Here is a 20668-nt window from a genome sequence, read left to right as displayed (position 1 = left end):
ATAAATGGCCTGTGGGAGAGAAGTATCGGCAGGGGGTGTCGTTGAGGTGATAGGATGCCTACCCTTTATCAAATTAGAATGGGAGAGGAGACCATTCTAGCCTGTGTCTGTCCTTAATGGATGCCTTCCTTAACATTTTCAAAGGTTGATACCTTGAAGAAAAGTAAAGAAACAGAAGCTAAACTTAAAAACTCAGAACTTATTTCTTTTATTTCTCTGTGGAGAACATCAGGAAGAATTTTATTTATTCAAAGAAAGAAAAATGGAAAAGAGTACTCTAAAGGCATCTTGGTGGTCATTCTGTATCCCAGCTACTCAGTCACAGTTAAATGGATATTTAAGCTTGAAGAAATGTACTGGCAAGAAACCCTGTCAGCAGTTCCAGATGGAGGCTTCCAGGCAGAACATTATCCAGCCATAAGACAGCTAAAATCTTTTGGGAACAACATTTACAAGCTGTTCATACTGGTAAGATCAGAAAACCAAGGCTGATTTGTGGTAAAGGCTCTAGGGCATGTATATACTCTCTGCTTTACTGTCACTAAAGTATTAATCTGGGTGTTCAGGTTCAAAAACATGACCTAATGCCTTGAGTTAAGAAATTAATCTGAAATAACTAGAATAAGATTCTGGATTTTTTTTTTCTCATGATTATTTGATATACTGGAATCATTACATAAGTTTGAATTACCAAAGTGGGTTTCAGTGTAAATGAAAAACATAGAAATGTTTGACTTGCAACTCTGTCTGATCAACTGGTTTGGAATGGTTGAATCAAAAGTTATGCTTTTCTGAAGAACACAAGTGTACTTTTACTTCATGTTATTGTCCCCTCAGATTATCTTCAGTCCCTTCAAGCAGTGTAGGTTCCATTTAAGGATTCCTAAAATGTGTTTCATGGGTTGCAAGTGATCCATGAAGTATTTGCATATTCTGCAGAGGACTGGTTATTCATGGTCAGCCTCAAGTGATCCAGCTGATTACCAACACTGTAATGAACATTCATAATAACATTCTGCTGGAAAAGCATCAGTGCTTGAGAGACTGATGATAGGAGCTGATCAGAGCTCAGTGCATTCCACTGCCATGGCACCAAGACACAGGCAAAACTCAGAAAACCCTAAATAAGATCCTAAATGTTCTTCCTGTCCTTCCCACTGTTCTGCAGGGGAACAAGGTTCCTTTGTTAAGACCTCAGAGTGTTTCCTTGGGTTTTGAGAGATGGGGAATTCGCAGTTCAATATGCAATCCTAAAGCTTTGAGGAGCTGGGGAAAGGCAGATCTACTACAGCATAGTACCCAAGTCTGCAAACACATGCCCTGTTCTGCTTATGGCTTCTTGTATATTCAAAACTTGCCTGTATGCAGGCCTTGGGAAGAAAATCTGAGTTTATGTTTTAATTCCACAGCTTAAATCTTTTTTAAAAGGACTGTTTAATCTGTTTGTCTTTAAAATTTTATATTTTCATGTGTTCACATAAATATTTGTAAATGTTAGATTTGATATCCTTATATATTCCTTCTTTTCTTTTCCCCTTTGGCAATAAAAAAAAATTATTTTTCAAGTTTTTATAAATTAGCTTTTAATTCTTACGTTAACATCTCATATGGTTTCTTATTTTTCACTCACTTTTCATATGTTACAGTCATTTAATAAAAAAAATGTTCTTGTATTCTCAGTTCTGTTTGTAATTAAAATCTTTTTTTCCCTACTTACAGAAAATATTTCTCTCTGAGTAAGATACCTAAGTGTGTGTTTAGTTATTTTCTGAAACAACACTTTTTTTGCAACAAGCACTCATATACTTTAGCCTGAGCTTTATTCTCACTTAAGTTCCTTTTCTTTACCTATGGAAAGGTAAAGAACACTTTGTTTATCTAGCAAGTGAAACAACTATCCCAGCACCATAATGGAAGAAGTTTACTAAGGAGCTCATGTCAAGTCATCCATAGCTCAAGGCACAGAAGAAGCATCAAGACCTTTTCGTTCTTGGTGAGACATACAAGCACAGACTGATACCCCTCTCTTCCAAAGATCTATATAAAAATTATCTGCTGACCAGTGATCAAAAGGGAAATTTAAAACTAAAGGGTATCAGCCTGGCAGATGTGGATGTTTTTTCCACTGACCAACTCCATAAAACTTGAAGTGCCTGTGGGCGGGCAATGCTTCCAGAAAGGCTACTTCACTATGTGACTGAGGTTGTTCCATCTCCAAGTGCCTCAGGCAATGTCTCTTATTTCAGCCAGCTCTTGCCTTATTTCTATACACCTTTTTATTATATGTTCCTTACTGTATGTTGAAGTCTGAGAAACTTGAAGCACAGAAGTCATTATAACAGTTTACTTTCAAATATAATTGCACACCGCAGTGAATATTCTTAAGAGTCAACCACATCTACTTTTCTCATTTGAATGTTTTTTAATAATGTTCTGCTGAGGAATGGCACAGTAAAGTTGCCCCTTCTTTCCACCCATTTAACAGGTTCTTGCCAAAGCATTAAAAAAAAAAGAAATTAAGAATGCTCTTTGAAATTATGCATGAAAATAATATCTTTATCTGTGGGACAGTATTTTTTCTTTGATTTTGTTTCTGCAACAATTAATACAGTGTTTTCCAGTCTTCCTTGGATTCATTGGTGAAGCATGGATAAAGTACTAGAATAAAGGAGGAAAGGGTATTAAAAGTAGGAATTTCAGATATATTTTTCTTGTGGACAAAAGATGTTGAAGTTGCAATACTATATCTGTCCCTGTTCTTAGGGAGAAAAAAGCGCTGTGGCAGAACTACCACATTACTTTCTTTTGTAAGTATGTGTAAACCAGTGAATTATTTGCCTCTAGATAATTTAGTTTGTGTTAGTACACAGAAATTAAGATACTTAATTGTATATTTTAGCAGTTTTATAGACCCTTCCCCATTATATTTTAGGCAATTACTAGATTTTCTCTTTCTATGAATTTCAATGTTCTATATACAGATTCATTACCTGATACATGTGACTAATCTGAAAAACATACCTAAAATAGTTCTTGATGAAAGTTCAGCTTTTATCCAACAATTATTAATTAGAAATCATTTTTATATTCACGTCATTTAGAGAGATTAGATGTGCATATTTTTTTTCAGATTATCTGGCACTTGTATATATGGGACACTGGATCAGAAGATTATAGAAATTTTTATTTTTGAAATTACTTTTAAAAATGCATTTTGGTATGGTGCAGGCTAGATAGCCACATTATAGAGGTGATGTACCTTGATGAAAATACTTCTATTGTATTTCTCAAAAAAGATGAATGTATTTCAGCTGTGTTATCTGACCTAGCCAAAAAAGTGAGAAGATCCTTTTTATCTCTAAGAAACAAGGCCATTTCTCGACTCAGCAATAGAGCTGTTCCAATTTACATTTCCTATAGATTTATCATACCATATCTGTAATTCATAGGCTTAAAATAATGGCCTACTAGTGTATGATGTATTTTTTCAGTTGGAATGGCTGTGGTGGATGTTATATATGTGCTTACAAAATGGTGTCTACTTTAAAAGAAATACTCTTAAATTAGAATCCAGAATTTAAAGAAATGTCTATCTCTTTTTAGAGTTTGACAATGTAATCTAGTATTTTCCATAATTATAGAAAACTGTCATGCTGCAATGTTTAATTTTTAAAGTGCATAGTTCAGTTGTCTTAATATAGATCATTAAAAATTGCAATAGTTGAGGGAATTTATATGCAATCTGTAAATATATTCTTGAAAATTCTTTCTGAAATCTGAGGAATTAGTCGAGGTACATGAACTGCTCTGTGAAGTCTGTGATTCTACAGTAAAATTTTACCAAAAAAAAAAAAAAAAAACAAATAACAAATATCATCCTTTTATTGCAAGATCATTTTTCTTTCAGTAAGATGTTTTCATTTAGCATTTTGACTCCCTTAAAATCTTGCTAATCTAATTCAAATTCACTGCAAATAGTTGAGGCTTTTACTCTGGAGACAGAATAAATTTGCAAATACTTTACTGCTTTTCATTGTATGTGAAATAAGTGAAATGAGTTGCTGAAACCTGTTTTCATATAATTAATCTAGTTTGTGGAGCCAGTGATTATTAAAGGCTGCTGAACATTTCTGGTTTATGTTAACCACCTCTGGAAAGCTGATGACACATGAATTTGATTGCCAGCAAGTTGGGAAAATCATCTGTTTATAATTTTTAATGCAATTTTACTATGACTGCCAGATGAGTTTCTAGGAAGTATATAAAAAAAAAGTCAAGTAAATAAAATTACCACTAGGTATAGGTGGGCTATAAAATAATTATTATTGAATCATAGGTTATATGAAAGAAATCTGAAGGTCAGCTTGGTCTAACATATTCTGCAAGTTATTTCCTAAGAATGTGTTGGAAACATTTAATAATCATTGAAATTATACATGCTTGATGACACAAGCTAACATGGCAAATGTTGCAAACTTATAGAAATGTCTCAAATCTGCTCTCAAGACATAAAAAACTGGCAAAAAAAAAAACCACAAAAGAAATCCCCCCAAAACCCGCAGCCAGCTGATAATTCCTTGCTGCTTGAAATAGAATAGGAATTCAGACATTCTGTAAGAGAGAGAAGGAGAGAAATTCAGTAATATGCTACATCTCTGAAAGTAAAGTCCTATTAGATGATAGCTATTGGATAATGCACCTAAACGCTGTCTGAGATTACTATTGAGTGTGCAAACAAATCAAAGTAAGGTAACAGCCCATTCATTCACTGAGACGTGCCTTCTGTCAGTGTGCTTGGGAAGCAAGCCAGGGAAACACTGACAATCAGGGTAAGCTCCAAGCCAGCCAATAACCCCCGCTTCTGGGGATTTAGGATGAGAGAGCAGACTTGTATGCTGAAGCAGAATGTGTGCCACCTAGCTTCAGGAACTAGCTCACGCCTCATTTCTAGGGTTTAATAAATGCTAAATACATCTGTTACCTACAGGCTTGAGGAATAAAGGGAGAGGTTGTATTTTAAAGGCCCCTGGAGTGAGATTCTGTCTAAGTTAAGAGAATTAAGGTAATTAGGCAGTAGCTTTAGGAGGATTGCTTCATTAAGGGAAGGTTAGGTTGACACTTGCTTTACAAGTATTAGTCAGGGCTCATTTATCTCTTTGAGCTGTAGAGGAAAAGGTGAGATGACCAGGCAGTCCCACTCCCCTCTCCCCCATCCCCACATACATTCCTGCTTTTCTCTATAGCCCGGAGTGAGGGTGCAGGAGTTCTGTATTCACCTCCTTTAACTGATGGGGGCGTTTCAGGAGAATAGCCTAACCATGGCAGCTGTAGGTTAGTCCTGATGACAAGGTCTTTCACATTTTCTGTTGAAGCTGTCCAACAGATTAGTGAAGAATTTAAGGTTAACCAGGTCAAAGATTGCATAGGTAAATGATGTTTTCCAGAGGTTAAATGCCTTACCTCACATTATTACAGTTCATATTCTGGTCGACACTCCCAGCTCTTTTAAGTATTTACATATAAAAGTCATTGGACAAAATTCATCTATTCTTCTGAAGAAAAGTGAGGGGGAAGGGCAAGCATAGGAGAAATCCAAAAAGCCTGAGGAACATTTCCAACCTCTGCCAATTAAGAAGGAAACAATTCCACTAATGGTGCCTTATATACAATGTAAGACATTTTCTGTGGTTTTGAAAGTACAAAGTAATTGACGGCTATAATTATATTTAGCCATATGATTCAAATGAATAAAACCCCATGACTGCAGTACAAGGTGTCTTGCAAAAAGTGTAGCTGTTAAAAACAAATTGGCCTGCCAGTGAGAGTTATTGAATTTAGGACCTTTCTTACAAAGATGGAATAGCTAATGAGAAAATGAGCGTTCTGGATCCAAGGTGATGTGCCCACACCATTTGAACACTGCCGTCCTGGCTGGAAATGCTTTGTCCTGTAAAAGGTACATGTTTTTGTTTTTGTTCAAGACATTCCTAATGAAAGTATGGATAAAATAAACTTGAAAGTATGTAGGCAACCTCCCCACCCTGATCTGAAGTCCTTGAGTTTACATATAGATGTTGAAATCTAAAAACATACTTTAATATATTATTAAGCCATTTATGCAGGAAAAGAAGATGCATCCATTTACATTAGTTACAATTTAGTTGTCAGCACTGACAATAAAATAGTTTGTAGACTGTGGGAGAAGCATTATATTATTCTCAATAATGCAATAACACTACAAAATCAAGACTTACTGTGTACAGGCTTGTTTTCCTTGCAGTTTACTTAGAAGATCACAGACTTCTCGCTCATATATCTCCTATATCCTGTGTATGGCACTGCAAACAGTACCTGCAATCAGAAGTTCAGTGTATTTTTGATAAATAACACTTATTTATATTATTAAAAATATTTATTTAATATTTGTTTTGGATTATCTATTTTGTACCAAAGAACTCATACCTTGGGGAAAAAGAAACTCTGACTAGACTTCCAAATTCACCTTAATCTATTTAACAGCTCTCTTTCAAATTTTTCCACTGATATCTGAAGTGGAAGAAGATAGATGATATTTCTTCTATTATAAGCCTTGAATGGCAGTGCACTCTTGTTTCACATCACTGTACTATGTGTTTGGAGCTTACTTATTAAATTATCTTATTACTAATTTTTCTTACTTTTTAGCTCAAGAAAAACCTTATTTTTTTATTGCAATAACTCTTGTTTTGATCATTTGTCAAAATCAATACTAACTGAATGAAAAGCTGTATAGCTCCTCTGGGTTTCTCACTGCGGTTTTGGCTGGAATTTAGCTTTGATTCATTTTATTTTTAAAGCTTCTTTTTTATCTTGCTGTGAAAATGTGAGATAGCTACCAAGCATGTGCTAATCCCTTCATTTTGGCTTAAAAACAAAACCACTTTTGACTGTAACTTTCAGAGGTTAAATGACTGTCTTAATGAGCAGAAACAGAGACTTTTCATTTCAAATATGCAGGGAAGCCAAAGAATCTCTCTGAGCTTGCTTGTGGGGCAGAATGATGGGAAATATGCTTAAGTGTAAGTATTGGGATTTTACAGGTACTATTTTATAGAGGGAGTGGATACCTGCCCTTAGGACTGTGACTGATCTTAAAGCTTTTAGATAGACTGGATGAAAATAAAACTCTTCCTTCAAAAAATTAGAAGTACTTCTCCTAACTACACAGATGTAAAGCCTTGTATTCAATGGTTAAAATTCAATTGAGATAGCCACCAAGTCAGATACCATTCCCAACTGGAAATATTAATCTGATATTTTTCATAGAAAATAGATGGAAGAAGAGTGTAAATCCTGTCCTGGTTTCAGCAGAGATGGAGTTAATTTTCCTCTCAGTAGCTGTTGTGTTTTGCATTTCAGATTTGAAGAATGTTGATAAACACACTGATGATATGGATTGTTACTAATGAGACCAAGGACACTGTCCAGCTTTCCAGGCCTCACTAATGTGCAGGTGCAGGAAGCTGGAAGGGATACAGACAGAACAGTTGACCCAAATGGGCCAAAGAGAGTATTCCATACCATAAACATCATGCTCAGTATATAAGTGAGAGTTGCTCTGGGGAGGGGCATGGCTCCCTCTCTCTCTCCCTTACTCCTTTGCTTGCTGCTTGGTTTCGTTTCTGTGATTGCTACTCAGGATGGGATGTATCAGTCATTGGGACATTGGGTGGTGAGAAATTGTGCGTTGTTCATTTTGCGTATTTTAGTATCCTTATATTCTGTTATTAATGTAGTTTTCCTTTGCTAGTCTAGTAAACTGTCTTCATCTCAACCCATGAGTTTTCCTTTCTTCCCAATTTCTCTCCCTGATCCTGCTGGGAAGGGAGAGAGAGAAACTGTGTAGTAACTAGGGGTAAACCACAACAATCGCAGGAGATTTCTTCCATTCTGTAAAGCAACAAACACACAATAAATATGCAAAAAAAAAGAACACATCCTTACCTCCTTTAAGTTAAAGTGAAAAAAAAGCAACAAGATAATCTCAAATAAAAGAAAAAAAATCTTAATATTTATCTGTCAGAGTGCTATCTGGCAATTAGTCATTGCAACATTTCCTAATGGGTTAAGTTTTACTGACACTATGATGATGATCACTTGAAAAACTAATGTATTTTACAAAAGTAATTTGGCAATGTATTCTAACATTGCTGAAAATGAGAATTAAATCTGTCCTTATTAAAATCAGAATGCAATAGCATTTTTGACAGTTTGGTAGCCTGTTAGCCCATTTGTAAAGAAATGTATACTTATTAATATGACAAATGCCAATTTCCAATAACTCTTCTTCAACTGTCATTTTTACTATTAATACACATATATGCAGAATAATGTGTTCAACATAAATACATTGAGCTGTACTTGCATGTTAGATGTCAATAAATACTTGTCAAAATTGCATTCTTCTGTACCGTTTCAATGTTTAGAACATTACTGTTCTTTAAAAAGTGTATATATCTTGTTTCACAATTGTTTATGTATCTAAAGGATACTGTAACAAGTAAAACATGAAATGATTTTAAATAATATCCTGCAATGTCAGCCATGGCTATCAGAGTCAAATTTGATTCTTCGCATGAATAGCAGTTACTAAAGGTCTTGTAAGTTAAATTTAGTCAGTGAATTATGTCTGGACAACCACATTAACTTCAAATTATGCTGTTGGTGACACTTGAAAAGTACTTTGACTTCAGAGTGTTTTGTCATGTAAGTGACTATAATTTAAGAAGCAATTCTGTTGATAGAGCATTAGTCAGAATAAAATTTAGAACTCTCTTTAGTCATTTAGTGAAGAAAAATGAGAACTATGATATCTTATTTTGGTCGATAAAGCAAGAAGAAATGGGCAGAAGATTTTATATTAAAAAATAGCACTTCTGCATAATTAATTCACAGAATTAAATTAGTTTTAATTTCCCAAATTTTATGAAATGTATTTAGTAAAAGATGCTATCTGTGAGAAGAAAAACTCCTAGTCCAATGGTTTTTTTATGCTCTATTTATTTGAAATACTGCAGAATGTTACAAAATAAATTTGGTTGCTAATCTCTGGCTATACTACAGAATATTTATGACAAAATTTTAAATACTTTATACTCTGCATATATATATATATACATAAATATATGTGCATATATGCACAAATTTATATTTACTATTTATATCTATATTTATCTCTATCTCCATTTATACTTATGCACCAACTTATAGTTGAATTTAGGAATTCCGTTTTCCAAAGCATTTTAGCTGAAACAGATTACTGTGTCCTTTATTGCAGTGGTGAAAGTAGTACTAAATTCAAGGAAATTGTATCTACAGATACACTCCCAGAACATTTCACCATTTTAAGAGACTTACTTTAGTGAAATTCATTTTCTTTCTCCCTCTCTCATTTTCTGGTGTGACATTCTCTGTTTTCAAAGAAACCTTCCTTTCCTGAACCCTTTTTAAGATGACCTTCAAACTGATTGCTATTTTAACTCTGACAAGAGCAGTTTTCACCAACTGTCATTTTGTCCGATCCAAAACCTAGCTTGTGTGGAAACTTTGCATGTCTTTTTATGTGACATTAAAGAATTATCTTATCATTTTTGTGGTCTTTACATCACCTATCTTCTCTTGTAGTTTCAGCATCAATCACATAGTCATTACTATCCATGCAGACGCACCAAATTTCTGATTACTGCTGGGAAATTGAAGAGTTATTTGCCCTCATGGGTAGTCTGAGTGTGGCACTTCCTCTTCAGCCCAAACCTCTCATTATGAAAAGAAGATGAAAAAAATAGCTGAAACTGAATTTATGCAAACAGAAAAGATGAATGTGTGTCTGTATGATGTGGCTGCAAGAATGCCATCTTACGACAACTCGGACAAACAATGTAAATTACTCCTCTGCAGCACACGTGCACTTGATATGAAGGATTCCACACATACAATGCTGCAGGACTCCTGTCAAGTTAAGATCCTGAGACTTGAGTTCAGTAAGCTTTTGCCTGAATCCATGCTGAGCTCCCACCAAGGAGAAGCATTCTAGTAAAATAAAAATACCTACAGTTAAGACAGGTTAAGAATGACTATTGCAAAAACAAGCATTTACCTTCTATAACTAAATTATTTTTATCTGAAAAAAACCAACCCTACAGCTTATTCATTAGATTAGCACTATATATACCTTAATGGTGGAGGTTTTATTATAGCAATATGAAAAATGTATTTAAAACAAAGACATTTTGGTAGCCTCTGTTCTCTTTAAGTTATATTAGAGCAAATACTTTGTCTCTGTTTTATTGTGTGCTGTTTCTGTTGACTTTAGATTATCCATATTAATTTTAGAATAAAATATTTTCAGTTGGAAGGGACCTACAAGGATCATCTAGTCCAACTTAAGGCATTCATCAGCCTTAAAGTATTTTTTGTTTGGTTGTCTCTGGTTCCCTTATTAATTTGGATTCACTTTACTGTTATTTCGATTCTTTTCCTGAAGGGGTATTAAAAATTAAATTTTACAGTAAAATTTCAGGAATGATTCTCTAAAACGCACTGAAATATTTTAACATTATTATTAGTGTTCTGTATACAAAATGTAAGAATGTTCAATGTTTTCCTTAAGGACGCCGTTATATTTTTTACCAATATAATGTCATTTACTGCAATGTAATATCAGACTGATAATTCCAGTGAACTTCAGAAAAAAATAGTGATATATAACTCATCTGATTTTTTTAAGGATCATATAAATAGCCAGATAGCATGTCATTTTCAATTGCTTTTCTTTCCTCTTCCCATCTGACTCAGTTATTCTTGGGCCAAATGCTGATTAACATGATTTCCAAGAGTACAATGTACAAAATTATAGCACTTTGCTAAAACAGTGATCAATGTGCTGAAGGATACAAGCTGGCAGAAAGCAGTAATAGTAGGGATGAGAAAACATTTTGAAAATGGAACATGATTTGGATTTGCTCTCATTGACTTCAGACAGTTACCTAAACAATGTAAAATTCTGCTGTAGGGGTTGAGGCATCTGTCAAACCTAGAAATTTTAAAACAGACGTTCAAAAGAACTGAAGATAATGGAGAAGAGAAAAGAGAAGGAGAAGGCAAGCCACCTTCTGTAATTCTTTGCTCCATATAGGCAGGACAAACTGCTTTAGTTGTGGAAATACATAAAATTGAAAACAACATAAAAAGAGTAATTAGTTTTGAAAGAGACTGGGTATACCTTACTCCAACTGGTACATCACTAACATAATGTTTATCATCTGAGTTCATCCCTGATAAGTACAAGAGCTTGTAAAGACAGGTTTTATAATTCAGTCTATGAATTTCATAATTTGACACTAAATGGTCTTGGGAACTGGGAGCTGCTGGTTTACTGTGGTTCTCTTTACAAGGCCAAAGAGTCCATAGGTTTTGGGAGGGAGGGACAAAGGGATGAGGCGGGAGAGGAAGAGGGAAAGTGGGAAGAAGGAGGAAAGGGAAGAAAAGAAAGGAAGGAAAGAATACAAGAAGGAAAATCTGAGTAGCATTCACTCACGGAACAACAGGCTGCTATTTCAGATACTTTTTGTGGTTTTTCTTCCAAAATCAGAGACTGTGCAAACAAATAAATAGGGCAAATAAATCAATGTCAGTTGGAGCAGGATGTTGACTTGAAAAACTAGGTGTTTTAAACTAGAATGCAGACGACCTTAATTGTATTAAAATGAAAGGGAAAACACTCCACTGGAACACACAAGAGTTCAAATGCAGAAGGCAGTTAGGTCACAGTACGTGGTGTTTAAAATATACTACCAGGTTTCAAGGTGAATGGTAGCAATGGGAACAACTAATCTAAAAGGTGAAGAACACCTGTTGCAGTTGAGCTTTTTACACTTTTGAAATTAATGGAAAATTAAAGAATTTTAGAAGGGTAATTTTGCTGGCAGAATTTATCATGAGTTAAGCAATCAGAGTTTTCATGGTATTTACAGTAATAATAGCATACTTTACAGTAGTTGGAGCTTGAAGTGTATATTTTCGTAACTTTATGTAAAAGTCTAGTACATCTTTATTTTGACATTTTAACTTTTAGAAGAGTAAGAATAATTCTTTGTCCACAATGTATTTAGAGCAGAAGCATACTGATTGTGCTTGAGTTTTAAGTTTTAAAATTATTCGAAGTTCCTAGTCAAACAAATTTCATTTGTGGAATCTAAGAATTTCTCATCCATCCAACTCTCTATGCTCATTCTGGCATCTCCTAGGGTTGCCTCCAGCAGGAGGTGTGGGATATTCTTCTTGATCTGGTGATCTGGTGAACAGCTAGCATTTCTGCTAGTATAAATTCCAGTCAGGAGGACCTTCCATTTCAAATCATAAAAACTCTAGATTTGTTTTAATCTCCTCTTCATTGAAACAAAGCCTGCCAAAAACTAATTCCCTGTACTACCAATGCGATTTCACTATGGTGTCTACAACAGCAATTGGAACCTGTTTTTTCACTGGTTTCAGAGGAAACACTTCTGAAAAAAAAAAATCATTTTAAATGATCGCATATGGAATCCATGTGCCACATGTTTTCACAAAACATAAGAAATACTGTGTAGCTTGTAATTTTCATTTACTCATTCAGATACATAAAGCGTAAAAAAAATGACTGTATCACTTCTATATCTATAAATTATGCTTCAGCTACCCTAAATCAGAGAATAACCAGCTAGGCTTTCAAGGAATACCAAAGCCATCTTTGCTTCTCTTGCAGACAGTAGTTCTTATAATTTCATCTGTTATTAAAAATCTGAGCAAATCAAATTCATCCTTTGCACCTTGTAGCACACACAAAAAATCAAAAGCTTATTGCACAATTATGTTGCATATAGATAATTAGACCTATTTTTTTTTGAAATTTTATATTGTAATTGCAAAATGAAAAAAAATATTTATACTACTCTTATCGATGTGGGAAAATTAGAAATTAAAAAAAAACCCAAACTTTTGAAATTCTGAAGTTTAACTGCAATAGTATGGAGTCCTTTGGTTTTTTTGTTCAATGTGTTGATATAAGTAATTTTGTCCATATAATCTATGCAATAATGTTGTGATGTGTTCTTCATGTGAACTTCAGTTTCTAAAATTTAAACTGAAAGTGTTTTACTCAGTTCTTCAGCTTTTATGCAACATGGAAGTTATTTTAAAATTCAAATATTTAAAGTGATTGATTAAACATAAAGTATCTTAACCCTTCAATCCAGTTTTACAGTTGGAAAAAATCTCATACCATTTCTATTTTTTAAAAAATCACATATTTCTTTGAAAAGGCAAGAATTTAGGAGAAGTTATATAATTACATACCGGAATATGAATATTGCCCTGCAGAGCTCTGTTTGTTTGTTTGATATAAACTGTTTAGACTCTAACCCAGAAACAGCTACAACTTTCTGCTTGATTCCTGTAGTATTCAACAGGCTTGCCAAAACCATTTTAATAAAAAAAGAAAATCACATATTAAATATTCAAAACACATTCATCTTTCGAACTGTGATTAATTTTGCCTCTCTAAGGCATCTATTTCAGGGTGGGGCAAACTGTTGCCAGGGAAGTGTGTCTTTTTTTTAATACCAAATACAGATGGATCTCAGACATTAATCTTTCATCAGATACCTTGTTCAGATGGTGATGTTATATAGCATGATTCTCATTGTGAAATGCCTCAGTTTTAATTTTTAGAGTTTTTCATAGAAGTGAATTATTGGTGGTTTTAGCAAGTTGAAAGGGTATATTTTATTGAGAAACACTGTTTTGGGGGATTCAGAGTTACACCCCATTATATTAATAGAATCATAGCATCATAGAATGGTTTGTGTTGGAAGGGACATTTAAAGGTCATCTAGTCGAACCAGCCTGCAGTGAGCAGGGACATCTTCAACTAGATGACGTTGCTCAGAGCCCCATCCAACTTGGTCTTGAACGTTTCCAGGGATGGGGCATCCACTACCTCTCCAGGCAACTTGTTCAAGTGCTTCACCACCCTCATTGTAAAAATTTTTTTCCTTATGTCTAATCTGAATCTACCTCTCTCTATTTTAAAACCATCACCCCTCATCCTATTGTAACAGGCCCTACCGAAGTGTTTCTCCCCATCTTTCCTGTAGGCCTGCTTTAGGTATTGGAAGACTGATATAAGGTCTCCCCAGAGTCTTCTCTTCTCCAGGCTCAACCTGTCCTAATAGGAGAACTGCTTCAGACCAGCTCTGATCATCTTTGTAGCCCTTCTCTGTACTCACTCCAACAGGTCCACGTCCTCCTTATGTTGGGGGCTCCAGAACTGGATACAGTACTCCAGGTGGGGTCTCACCAGAGCAGAGCAGAGTAGAGGGGCAGAATCACCTCCCTTGTCCTGCTGGCCGCACTTCTTTGGATGCAGCCCAGGATGCGGTTGGCTTTCTGGGCCGCAAGGGTGCATTGCCGGCTCATGTTGAGCTTCTCATCCACCAGCACTCCCAAGCCCTTCTCCTCAGGGCTGCTCACAATCCATTCTCCGCCCAGCCTGTGTTTGTGCTTGGGATTGCCTCGACCCACATGCAGGACTTTGCACTTGGCCTGGCTGAACTTCATGAAGTTTGCATGGGCCCACCTCTCCAGCCTGTCAAGGTCCCTCTGGATGGCATCCCTCCCTTCCAGCATGTTGATAGCACCAGACAGCTCAGTGTCATTGGTGAATTTGCTGAGGGTGCACTCTATCGCACTGCCATGTTGCCAACAAAGATGTTGAACAGGGCTGGGCCCAACATGGACCCCTGAGGAACGCCACTCATCACCGGTCTCCACTTGGACATCGAGCCGTTGACCACCACTCTCTGAGTGCAGCCATCCACCCAATTCCTTATCCACCAAGTGGTCCATCCATCAAACCCATGTCTCTCCAGCTTAGAGAGAAGGATGTTGTATGGGACAGTGTCAAATGCCTTGCACGATCCAGGTAGATGACATCAGTTTCCTCGTCCCTTGTCCACCGATGCTGTAACCCTGTCATAGAAGGCCACCAAAATTGGTCAGGCACGATCTGCCCTTCATGAAGCCATGTTGGTTGTCACCAACCACCTCCTTGCTCTCCATGTGCCTTAGCATGGTTTCCAGGAGGATCTGCTCCATGACCTTGCCAGGCACAGAGGTGAGACTCAACAGCCTGTAGTTCCTCAGGTCTTCCTTGTTCCCTTTTTTAAAAATGAGAGTTTTGTTTCCCCTCTTCCAGTCATCGCGAACCTCACCAGACTGCCACAACTTCTCAAACATTATGGACAGCAGCTTGGCAACATCATCCGCCAGTTCTTTCAGGACCTGCTCATGCATCTCACTGAGTGCCATCAACTTGTGCAGCTTCAGGTTCCTTAGATGTTCTCAAACCTGCTCTTCCGCTACAGTGGGCAGTTCTTCATTCTCCCAGTCCCTGCTTTTGCCTTCCACTACTTGGGTGACGTGTCTAGAGCCCTTATGAAGACTGAGGCAAAAAAGTAATTGAGTACCTCAGCCTTCTCCACATCCCAGGTAATCAGGTCTCCCATTTCATTTTGGAGAGGGCATACATTCTCCCTGGACTTCCATTTGTCCCCAGTGTACGTGTAGAAGCTTTTCTTGTTGCCCTTGACGTCTCTGGCCAGATTCAGTTCTGTCAGGGCTTTAGCCTGCCTTGCCTGATCCCTGGCCACTCAGACAACCTCTCTGTAATCCTTTCAGGCTACCTGTCCTTGTTTACACCTTCTGTAGGCTTCCTTCTTTATTTTCCGTTGGTCCAGGAGCTCCTTGTTCATCCACACAGGCCTCCTGGCATTTTTTGCCTGACTTGCTCTTCATTGGGTTGCATCACTCCTGAGCTTGGAGTAGGTGCTCCTTCTGTTATCTTGTCATGCTCCTTATTTTCTGTCTTACTTTGGAATGACTAAATATTGGAGTGTCATGGGCAAACATAAATTATTTTGCTTTTGAGTGGAGAAAAATAATGCTGAAGCAGCTAATGGAAAGGTCCCCACCATGAAGAGGTTACAGTTTAAACTCAAATGTGACACAAAAGCAGGAGAAAATAAACAAAAAAAAAAGATAGAAATGTGACTATAATTTTATAAAGATTTATGCAATTAGCTGTCAGACGTCTGCTTTTTGATTTCCAAGTGCATTAGGCTGTTCCTTTAATGGAAGTTTTTAGGTGATAGGTTTTAGAAGTAATTTGAAAGATGAAAGAATAAGGTCTGTAAACAGGGATTTAGAAGACATTCCATGAATGTGAGACAGCTGGGAAAAGAGCATGAAGATAAAATGGTAGAAGGAAATTAAAGCAGTGCTGAACTCATGTCCTTAGCACATAGAAGAAGACAAGGTCAAAGCTACAGGTTAAGGCTGAGTAATTTGGGTCACTGAATGCCAAGAACAAGGAATTTGAACTTGTCCTAGCAGAAGGATATAGTTATGGATGATGTAATTATAGCATCACACAAACTGTGGCGTTGGCCACATTTTATGCCATAAATTTCATTAGTATTTTCTGAATTTGTTGATTGAGGTCAAAGATGAAGGGGAAACTATATGGCTCAGTTTAATAAGTGGATTTTCATCCGTATTTCCAAAAAATCAATATGAGATAAAATTGTTGATGCTGATTGACATTTAGAACTTTTTTGCATCTTTAGATATTTTGTTGCCTACTGTCTCCTCTTTGAGAGCTCATTATGCCATTGCATATGAATCATGATTGCCTGCCCAGTGTACAAAATGAATAGCTAAAAAGTAAAACTGAACTAGCCATTTTTCTGTGTTTTTCCCCTTTCTGCATGTTTAGTTGGACCCAGTTTCTCTGCTCCAGTGAAAAAATTGAAGGACAGCTTTTGTTAACAAATAAAAAATTATTATGACCTATTGAGACCTGCTAGTTAGGTTTCTGACTTTTTCAGTATAGTGGTTCTTAAAGATGAAGATTTCCACCTTATAGTTCAACGTTTTAGCATGCAGTTGAGAGAATAAAATAAGTAAACTGTTTCATAACAGCTCTACAAGGCTTATTGGTTTTCTTCATTTTCATCTCAAGCTTAGCCTAGGGAGAGCAAGTGCAAAATCAGATTTCTTTGCTACTTAGTATTGTTTACCAATACACATCAGTGTATTTTCTTGAGGCATAATTTATCTAATATAGTTTAAATGTTTCTGGCTACTTTTAGAGCATTCCTAAGACACTCTGAAGCAGTAATCTTTTTTACACATCTGAAAGTTTGAATGCGTTTTACCATTGGTATGTGGTGCCTTGACAGCATATTGGATGCTGCTATTTTATGTCTGTGGGAGTGAGAAATGAAAATGCCAGTTTTATGACAACATGATGCATTGATTCTACTCACATGAATATCATTAATGTCATACTCTGCCTTCTTGTCTTGTGCCAAGTTATGTTTTCAGCAAAAATATAATAGTGTAATTCAGAATATCTTTTATTTGAATCTTGCATGATTTCATTTTTTTTTTTTTCTGCAACTAATAAAATCTGCAATGAGTGCTAAAGAATGAAGACTATTCAAGGGTATGTATGACTGTAATGTAAATTGTTTTCCATGAGGTATTATTATCCTCCATCAGGTATATGTTGAAAGCACATGCACACCAAATAAATTAGAGTTTTCTTGATTATTTATTTTGTAAAGATTTGCATATTTGTCAGTCCAAAAAATCTGCCCACAAATATTTTTTAGGAAAATATGAGATCCATGTTGAACTTTACAGTAGAATCTAGCTAGAAATGTAAAAGTATCCAGCCAACAAGACCTATTTAGGAGGTAACTGAGGTACTCAGAATAGGTTCTTGATCCTCTGTGTCCCAGAGGAATGACGTAATCTTGGAGTTACTCCCTCATATAAAATGGTAGCACTACAAGGTGGAGATTGCATTTCACTGGCATCCCTTGTCCAACACTACCCCTCTTGGACTTCATAACCCCATAGAAGATAAGGGAAGTCAAGGGACCCAAGGGATATTGCAGCATGAATTTTGAAATCTACTATTGAATCATGTGAGAATAAAAATTTTTTATAAGACAGTTATAAGTATTCAGACTAGGAATATTTCAATCCTTTTTTCTTTAAATCAGAAAGCATCAAAGTGATTTTTTTTTTTTTTTTTTTACATTTTGGACTGATATTTTCTACTTTTCAATGAGAAGTTTGCTATTTTCACTTTTTCATCCATTCATTTCAAAATAGGAAAAATACGTTGATAAAATCTCTTACATGATACAATTTCCCCTTTTTAATGAGCTCTACTTGAATATTTCCTTGTATAATAATAATAATAATAATAATAATAATAATAAAGTACAACCATTGATTCAGAGTAGATATGTTTGTAATTTGTTGCATTTTTAGTATTCTGGTACCTAAGAAATAAAGTTTTACATAAGAAGCTTTAGAGTATCTTCATAGAATGTCTTTTGAGTTCCTAATTTTAGCAGGCTCTCATCTTCTAGGGCCTCATCAGCATTTTAAAACATCTAATTTTCTTCAAGCGTAACAGAAATAACTAAATATGTGTCTAGTTGCATTTTGGTCCAGAACTTTCAATATGCACAAGTGCAATTGACCAAATATTGCCAGATCATCTGAATACTTTGGGAAATTGCAGGCTAGTCTATCCTATAGCAATTTTAATTGACTGATTCTCATTAACTTTTGATCTTCAGAGTGTTCATCCAGTAGTTTGTTGATTAAGTTATTCCAGTATTTCCTAGGGTTTTGCATTGATAAGAGATAGTGAAGAAAGAAGATAGTATTCAGTTCAAAAGTGGAAAGGTTTTAAGGGATTTCAGTTTATAGGATATCCATCCATTTTTGAGGACTGATCCTTGTTGCTGCCAAGACTGCTGAAACAAATGCCTCTGGTATGCTGCTTTGTAGTTTCACCTTATAATATATCCTTTTATTTTGAAAGCTGCTTTTGTCAAGGTAATCAAAGCTTCAAACTACTTACTTGTGGTTCCTGGTTGCTTGGCAGCTGAGCACTTAAGTGTGAACACAGTAAAACAATTGCTCTAATCTTCACATCTTCAGTTCATATTTATATCCAAGTAATGTAACCATCTATGCATACTTTAAAAATATATATTTAAGTTACACTTTATGGCTTTTATCTCATATCGATTTTTCAACACATAATATTTCATCTGGTCTTCTTACACGAGGATGAAGGAAACAATGAACAGAAGTAACAATCATTACTGTATCCAAATGAAATACCAAAAGTGGAAAACTTCACAGTACCTGAATGATAATATGGAACTGCATTTTGAAAAAGGAGTTTTGTTTTTTTTTTTTCAAAAAACATTCAGAGCCTGAGCTGTAGCTATTCAGTTATTTCTTAGAAATTAATCTTCTGTAAAATTTTTCAGAGAAACATAGGCTATTACAATAAGAGGTATGTGAATGTTTATATGTACACATTATTAAGAAAATCCTATTTTTAATAATTTTATATTTGAGACTACCAGTTAGCTTATGTACAATTTTATATTTCTGGCAATTCATGTTTAACTTTCTGATGTACCATGTTGCATTTAATTTGAAAGGATAGGGTTTGTGTTTTATCTCTTCATCTTCTTTTCAAAAGTGGTAATTCTGAAATTTGCCTTGTAATTGAAGTTAATAAAATGAACAGAGACTATCATAGTCTCAATGTAACTTACCATTTTTATGTTTATATCCTCTTGTGCTTAGTTAGTGCCTGCCCTGATCTTCATTACTGTAGCTGCAGGTTGCAGTTTTCTTCTTTCTGCCATACCGCAGTGGTGAAAGCGAGCATACTGTCAGGATTGAAATTGTCTTCTGTGGAAGCATTGGAATAGACTATGGAGAAGACCAGACTGCTCTGATATACCAAAGAGCAGCATTGCACTGAAGAATGTCCCTTGTGCTGTAACTCACAAATTCTTAGATAGTATAGTATCTAACATTATTTCAGTATATCTGAAATGTGATTTTAATGTGATTTTGGAAGACAAAGCATGTTCTAAGAAGTAAATCTTTTTAATTCAGTTTTTTTTCAGCTTCCAAAGTATATTCTCCCTTATTGGCAAGTGGACAATGAAGGATATTTGGTGATTTGGTGTTTTTCTAAAGCTCAAAACTTCAATTTCCTATTTTCTGTGGGTTTGTTTATGATCTAAGGATAGTTTATTGAAGCTAGATCCAGATAAAGATTTAGGGTCCTCCATTTTGGTGATGCAGTACTTAATTTTTCCAGTACACAGGCTGAGACCAGAATTTTAAGACAGATTTGATGCCCTCCTGTATGGTGGACGGTAGGACTCCAGGAAAACACTGCTAAAATTTTGTCACTGGAAAAAAAAGTAAGATTTATAAGGCAGGGAAAGAAGTATAACTATGTAACCTATGTTTGGATACTTTGCACTTGGTGAGAGAAATATGATTTCCAGTTCCCCCTTCTGTATTTTACACGAAATAGTAATCACAAAATGAACAATCTTCAGAGTAGGAATAGAGCTGTGCCTTCCAGCTGAGCTCATACGAGGCTAAAAAATCTACTTTTGTCCATGCGTGTATTCTATCTAGCAGTATAAATTTGCATGTTGTTGCACAAAGCTCATGCTTAACAAAAAAC

The 20668-nt window shown here is 35.6% G+C and overlaps 1 protein-coding gene across 1 annotated transcript in view; it reads left to right on the top strand.

Annotated features, from left to right (window-relative positions):
• Positions 1 to 20668, top strand: part of CSMD1 (CUB and Sushi multiple domains 1) — a 1203024-nt gene that overhangs the window by 276969 nt on the left and 905387 nt on the right. The window lies entirely within an intron of this gene.

Source organism: Chlamydotis macqueenii, chromosome 3 (assembly GCF_036417535.1).
Source record: "Chlamydotis macqueenii isolate bChlMac1 chromosome 3, bChlMac1.mat, whole genome shotgun sequence".
Taxonomy (NCBI): Eukaryota; Metazoa; Chordata; class Aves; order Otidiformes; family Otididae; genus Chlamydotis; species Chlamydotis macqueenii.
The sequence above is the reverse complement of the archived record's forward strand: the minus strand, read 5'-3'. Positions and strand labels throughout refer to the sequence as shown.